The 6,000-nt window shown below is 57.2% G+C and overlaps 1 pseudogene; it reads right to left on the bottom strand.

Annotated features, from left to right (window-relative positions):
• Window positions 1-1,993: 1,993 nt before the first annotated feature.
• On the bottom strand, window positions 1,994-2,086 carry LOC132232109 (U6 spliceosomal RNA; annotated as a pseudogene).
• Between the last annotated feature and the right edge of the window lie 3,914 nt (window positions 2,087-6,000).

The following is a 6,000-nucleotide window of genomic DNA, read 5'->3' as shown; positions in this document are numbered from 1 at the left end:
GCTGGAGTCACAGAGCCATCACGGCCCTGCTAACGCCCACCGATGGATGGCACCCCTGGACACCCCGAGCATTAGGCACTCTGCTCACCCCCCACCCAGCCAGGCTCTCCCCTACCCTCTGCCCGCGGACACACCAGCTGTGGGAGGCACAGCACAGACCCAGGGCCCGTGTCAGCGTGAGGGTTTATTCATTGTAAGATCCCCGTGCGCTTGCCGTCTCTGTGGGTGTGTACCAACCCAGGGCGATTTCATGATGACCCGCCACCTCCTGCTTCCTCCAGAGCCACAGCCATGAGGTCACACAAGAACCACGGGGCATCCTAAACACGTAGGATGTGACCAGTCAGCTTCCCCTTCGGTTGCTTCCTCAGGATGAGACTGTTTGGGGGCCAGTGAGGTGAAACTGGCAGGAGGCATGGGGTTTGTGTGTGTGTGTGTGTGTGTGTGTGTGTACGTGTGTGTGTTCCAGCACCACTTTGTCTGAGCTCCGGCTCCCGGCCTGTGCTCTCCCTTCTTTTATGCTTAGCAAGCCCCTCCCCGGCCCCTTTCCTCCAAGCCTGGCTCTGTCTCCTCACATGAGCCGACTTGGGGCTGCTCCAACCCCCCTCCCCAAACTGTCCACAGTGCAGCTCCAGTGCAGAGGAGGCCCGGGCTGGGAGAGAGGCAGGGAGGCAGGGAAGGAGGGAGGCAGGGAGGGGCTGGGGAGCAGAGGGAAGGGCAGGCCGCAGAGCACCAGGGCCAGCTCCCAGGCCCCAGTCCAGCCTCCCGCTGTCCCCCGCCCCGGCTGGGTCTGCGTGGCGCTGCCCGGTGGGAATGCCATATTCAGCGCTCTTGGCTCTCTGAAAGGGCTTGGTCCCAGGCTGGCAGAGCCTGGGGCTCCCATCTGAGCAGCAGAGACTTGGAGGCAGCCGTGGATTCCATTCTGCACACTTTCCACCCCTCCCGGGTGCTCCAGCATCCTGCACGCACCCGCTGCCTCTCTGCGCCACCCCCGGAGCCCGGTCCTTGGGGCACCCAGCCCTTGGGGCTCACGGTCCTTGGGGCGCCCGGTCCTTGGGGAGCCCGGTCCTTGGGGCGCCTCGAAGTGCGGCGCGCGGAGAACTCCAGGACGCAGAGTTGGATGTCAGTTCAAACAAATCTAAACTCTTCGACTGCTTGAGGGAAGAATAAAGTAGAAACATGTAGGGAGCTATTCTTTGGCCTTGGAAGCGAGGACATGAACTGCTTCCTCCATTTATTCGTTGTAAATGAGGCTGCCAGGTGCTGCGGGAGGGAATACACATACAGAGCAGGGGTCCGCAGGGGTCTCGCCTTTGACTGGGGCCAGGGTCAGCCCAGTCCATCGCTGAGCCCTGCCTGTGAGTCCACATCCCCGATACACACACTAGCAAGGCCCAGGAAGTGCCTGCTCTTTTCTTTCTTCTTTTTAAAAAAGTGTTTTCAATGATTTTAGAGAGGGGAGGGAGGTGGAAACATCAATGATGAGAGAGAATCATTGATTGGCTGCCGCCTGCACGCCCCACACTGGGGATCGAGCACACAACCCGGGCCTGTGCCCTGACAGGGAATGGAACCGTGACCTCCTGGTTCATAGGTTGATGCTCCATCACTGAGCCACGCCGGCTGGCATGTGCACGTGCTTTTTAAGTGCACATGGAACTTTTGCTGATACAGAACATACTGTGGGGCATAAAACAATTCTTAATAATTTTTAAAGGATTCAAATCATACAAAGTATGTATTCTGACTCCTGGAATTAAAGTAGCAATCAGTAACAGAAAGATAGCTAAAACCCCCTAAATATTTGGAAACTAAATAATGTACTTTTAAATAAGCTATGGGCCAAAGAGAAAATCAGAATTAAAAAAAAATATTTGAATTAAATAAAAATGAAAACACAACATTATAGGCCCAGATGGGTTTAATAATGAATTGTACCAAACCCTTATGAAATAAATAGTACCAATTCTATACAAACTCTTTCAGAAAATCAAAGAAGAGGGAACCTGTTTTTTCTTGCACAGGGGCCATGCGAATCTTCTCTGTATTGTTTCAATTGTAGGACACGTGCTGCCCATGTGAACACTAGGAGGGACCACTTCTGAACTCATTACCTGAGGCCAAAAGTCACCCTGTTTTCAAACCAGAGAAAGGCATTACAATAAAAGATAATGCAGACTAATACTCCTCAGGGCATAGATGCAGGCCTTCTAAGACAAATTAAAATACTGAATCCAACCATCCTATCTAATCAAGAGGGGATATGCTAATTGACCCTCACACCGTCGCAAAGGTGGTGGCGCCCACAGCCAATCAGGAGGGAATATGCTAACTGACTGCCCCACAAGATGGCGGCACCCAGTCCCTTCAGCCCCCCAGCTGCCCAGGGCCGCCCGAGGTGCAGGTAACCAGGGCCGGCTGAGGCTTGCGCTGCCGGCAGTGGCAGCAGCAGAGGTGTGCTGGGGCGTCACCATCCCCCCCAATCGCCGGGTCGCCTCCCATTCCTGAGGGCACCAGGACTGTGAGAGGGGGCAGGCCGGGCTGAGGGACCCCCCTCCAGTGCATGAATTTTATGCACCGGGCCTCTTGTAACACAAAAAGGATGGCCAAGTGGTGTTTTTCCCAATGTAAGATGGATTTACTTGAAAATCAATGGCCGTCATATAATCTACCGTATTAACAGACTTAAAAAGGGAAAACTATATGATGCAGAAATGGCTCTTGACAAATCCCACACTGATTTCTGATGTAAAAAAACTCTCAGCAAACTAGGAATATAAAAACGGGATCTGATAAAGGGCAGCTATGAAAAGCCTACGGCTGCATCACACTTAGTGGGGCACACCAAGTGTTTCCAGCCTAAGATGAGGACGACGGTAAGACTGGCTGCCCTCACCCTTCTAGTCCACATCTGCTTCATTCTACTGTATGCAGCTCAGTAACCTGAGACACAAAGGCATCCAGACTGGCAAGGAAGAGCTGGAACTGTCTTCATTCGCCAATGACAATGGTTATCTGCCGGGGTCCAACCCCAGCAGGTCCAGGGGTCCCCAAAGGTGTGGACGGAGTCGGCGAAGAAGGAATGACACGGAGACAGCGTTCAGTTGATCAGCAGCCTAGCCAGGATCTCCAGCCAAGTTCTGGTCTTGATCTCCAGAGAGGCTCTGCTTAGGATCTCCAGCCAGGTTCTGTCCAGGTTCTCCAGGCAGGTCCAGTCACCAGGTTCTAGTCAGGCTCTCCTGCCAATCTCCGCAGTCAGGTTCAGTCCAGGATCCCCTGCCATGCTCTCTCGCCAGGCTTTGCCTCAAAGCTCCGAGGCCAGTCCCTGTCCAGGATCCTCCGGCATGCTCTCTCCAGCGAAGTTCTTCTGTCTCTAGAGAATGTTCTGTGTAGGTTCTGTGCCTAGGCTCTGTCTCTCTCGGTCCTGTCTTCCAAGCCCTGTCTGAGTTCTGTCTCTTGCTGTCTTGTTCTGAGTTCTGTCTCTCTCTGTCTGGTTACATCTGTATTTATACCAGTTGATTTTAATCCTGTCAATTTCTATTACAAAGGCTAGGGCGTTTCTTATCTCCATTCCAGGGAGTAAAGATTATGTAGCTTAAGCATGATTGTTTGTAGTGATTAACTACCCACCTGGCACTTAGTTAAGGAGTTTCATCCCCTCCCTGACTTCAGGGAAAAATTCCTACCTGGGGAAACAACCTTTCTAGGAGAGGTGACCTTGGTTAAAACACACAGTGCTAAGGGGAGCAAACATATTAAGAACAGTATGCCATATATGCCAGGTCCCTTGAAACAGCAAGGATGGACCGGCTCCCGGCAGTTATCTATGTAGAAAATCCTTCAGAATCTATTTTTAAAAAAGCTACTAGAACTAGTAAGTTGGCTTAGCAAGGTGCAGGATATAAAATAAATATACAAATACTACTTGCTTTCCAATATTCTAGTTATATATAATCAGAAATTGAAATTAAAATAATTACCAATTATTTGGCAGACCCATGGAGGTAGGTCAGTGGGGCCTGATCGGTCCAGGATTTAGGGCACTGCAGGATGGGGGTGGCTGTCGAGGGTGGAAGCAAAGGCCCAGTGAGGAGGCCAAGGGAGTAGCTGAAACTGCATCAGAAATGCCCCCACCTGCCCCAGGCCAGTGCCCGAGTCCAAGCCCCCACGCAGACCTACCAGTCAGCAGGCTCAGCAGCAGCTTCCTGCGCCAGGGGTCGCCATGCCTCCCCGTCGGCTGGTCTCACACTCACCTGTCCCTCCTGGGAGCCACCTACCCTACACGGGTCACATGATGAAGGTAACCCAGGCCTTGCTCCCGCCTCCAGCAAGCGCTGTTCTGCTCTCACTGGGCCTGGGCCTCCAGGCCGTGCCCCCACCCCCACAGGTGTCCCCCCCGTCTCTCTCCCACAGGTGTCCCCCCTCCCCCACAGGAGTCCTCCCCTCCTCCACAGGTGTCCCCCCGTCTCTCTCCCACAGGTGTCCCCCCGTCTCTCTCCCACAGGTGTCCCCCCTCCCCCACAGGAGTCCTCCCCTCCTCCACAGGTGTCCCCCCTCCACAGGTGTCCACCCCTCCCCCACAGGTGTTCCCCCCCTCTCCCTCACAGGTGTCCCCCCACTCTCCCCCACAGGTGTCCCCCCCCTCCCTCACAGGTGTCCCCCCACTCTCCCCCACAGGTGTCCCCCCCACTCTCCTCCACAGGTGTCCCCCCCACGGCTTACACTCCACTGCTGCCTTCCCTGGCCTCCCCCACCCCCTCTCACCCCTTTCCCACCCATTCCCACTGACACGCCTACTTGACTATGTTGTTGACAGCCGTCTCCTCGCACCCCCCCCCCCTCCCCCATGGGAAGGTGAAGGCGCCAGGATGGGCCTCTCTGTGCCATGTACCTCCAGCCCCAGAGCAGCGCTCCACATGCTGGGCGTGTGAGAAGCGGGCGGAGTGACCAGGGAACAGCGCCCCTCAACTGGCCAGGCCTGCGGCCTTACCCGGGCACGGAGGTCCCTGGGAGGGGGACAGGTGGGCGGGATGTGCGCTCAGCATCTCCCAAAGGCCCGGGGAGCAGGCTCTCCGGGGGCAGGATGGAGGCCCGGCCTGGGAGCTGGGAGAGGAGCCCGCGGGCTGGGCGGCCGCCGGCGCCTCAGCACAATGTGCGTCTGTTCGGCGCTGGCTCGCCTGCCCAGGTGGCACTTCAGGACACGGCTCGGAGCGGGTGGCACTTCCCTGGCACCAGGAGCGGGATCTAAATGAAGGCCTTTGGGTCACAGAATCAACAGGGCTGAGCAGGCTGGAGGGGCCGGCGACGCGCCTTCCCAGGACCCGCTGAGCAAGGGGGGGGGGGAGTCAGAGCACAGAACGGCCTTTACCCCGCCCAGGTGTTGGGGACAGCGACCCTCTGTGGTGGCCCCGGCAGGAAGGGCCTCTCTCGGAAGTGCCTGCCGGCCCGCACCCTCCCCCTCCCCCTGCAGGCAGGTCAGCAGCATGGCCTCTGGTGGGGTGGCCCTCATGCTGGCTTCTGGGGGGCACCAAGTCACACCTGCGGATTTACCTGCGCCCGCAGGCGGCCGGGTGAGGGGACCAGGTGCTGCGGGAGGGCTGGGCAGGACCCCCACAGCCCATCCCTGGCAGCGTGCCTGCCCCACAGCGTCTACTTCCCATAACGGCAGGGAAGGGCACCAGACCCCCAGGAGGGGGCCAGGCCGGAGGCGCAGAAGCACCACTGGCAGCGCGAGCAGGACCCCGGCCGGACAGCAGTGGAAGGCGCTCACTGGGCAGCGGTCACCTGGGAAGGGTCAGGGGTGAAACGAGAGGCCTCCCACACACCTTCAGCGCCCTCCGACCACAGGGGACCCCCTCCCCACAGGGGCGTTTCTCCTACAGACACACTCCTGCCCCAGACTCTGGGGGTGGGGTCGGTAGCATCGGTCCTTTCCGGGGTGTCGATTCCACCCTCGATCCGAGGTGGGAGGAGGGGCATGGCCCCCACAGCACTGCCACA

The sequence above is a fragment of the Myotis daubentonii genome, chromosome 3 (assembly GCF_963259705.1).
Source record: "Myotis daubentonii chromosome 3, mMyoDau2.1, whole genome shotgun sequence".
Lineage (NCBI taxonomy): Eukaryota > Metazoa > Chordata > Mammalia > Chiroptera > Vespertilionidae > Myotis > Myotis daubentonii.
The sequence above is the reverse complement of the archived record's forward strand: the minus strand, read 5'-3'. Positions and strand labels throughout refer to the sequence as shown.